This window comes from Monopterus albus, unplaced genomic scaffold (genome assembly GCF_001952655.1).
Source record: "Monopterus albus unplaced genomic scaffold, M_albus_1.0 scaffold40.1, whole genome shotgun sequence".
Lineage (NCBI taxonomy): Eukaryota > Metazoa > Chordata > Actinopteri > Synbranchiformes > Synbranchidae > Monopterus > Monopterus albus.
The window spans coordinates 4,290,228-4,291,415 of NW_018127920.1; positions in this window are offsets into that span (position 1 = coordinate 4,290,228).

Below are 1,188 nucleotides of genomic sequence, written 5' to 3' on the forward strand. Positions count from 1 at the left end.
CCATCAACAGGTTCTGCTTTATTGGAAATTAATTTTCAAGCACAATTTCTCCCCACATAATACGCCAATCTGGAACAATCGATACATATTGATAAAGAGAAAGTCCTTTTACTGGAAGGAGTGGGCGGACCAAGGAATTTGGTCAATTCAACATCTAATAGACGACAGAGACAATATTCTGGACCTAATAGCATTCAACAACAAGTATAATTTAAACTGTACTCAGGATAAATATAATAAGGTGATAAAAGCCATACCACGAGCTATTCTCATAAATATTAAAGGTTCACTATATTATCAAAGGATGATACATCGCTTACACCCTTTATTAGTACAAGACTGTACTTTTCTATCTGACAAATGCAGTAAAAACCAATTTTCAAGATCCATACTTACTAAAGCATGTTTTCCTTCATCTCTGAAAAGAAGGTATTTGCTAGAAAGATATCTGAATGCTTCCTCTGATGCAAAGAAAATAAGATGTTATTTCTTGAAGTTCCCAATTTCACCTAAAGCTAAAGAGGTGCATTTTAAAACAATGAATGAAATCTATCCATGTAAAGAATTGTTGTACCTTAAATTTGGGCTTGACACAAATGTATGTACATTTTGTGAAAATGACATGGAATCACAGGAACATCTTTTCTTCAGCTGTAGTGTGTCTTCTTCATTTTGGAAAGCATTTTGTCAGTGGTGTTTAAAGGATAATCCGTCTCTATCTCAATTAAACTATGAAAATATTCAATTTGGTATAATTTTAAAGGACTCAAGAATGGAATTTATGTTAAACAATTTGATAATTATGGCAAAATATTATATACATAAATGCAAATTTAGGAATTTGACCCCACATCTCTCAGTTTTAATGAAAGAGCTTTCTATTCTGTGTGATTCATTGAAGTATATAAACATGAAACTGTCACAGGAATTATATCAAATATTAATTAATCTTCTTTCCACAACCCCAGAAAATGTAAATGAATGTGTTGAATAGTTTGTTTTTTTGTGTCGTTTGGCTTCCCTGTTTGTTTGGCTTTCCTGTTCTATTGGGATAATGTTAGTTAATTTTGAACTTGCTCAGTCTTTGTACTGTTCAGTATTTGTATTAGACTTTGTAATTGCTTGTCTGTTTGGTTTGACTTAGAGTTATTACTCTGCCTCCTTGAGCGATAATGGTACTTGTAATAA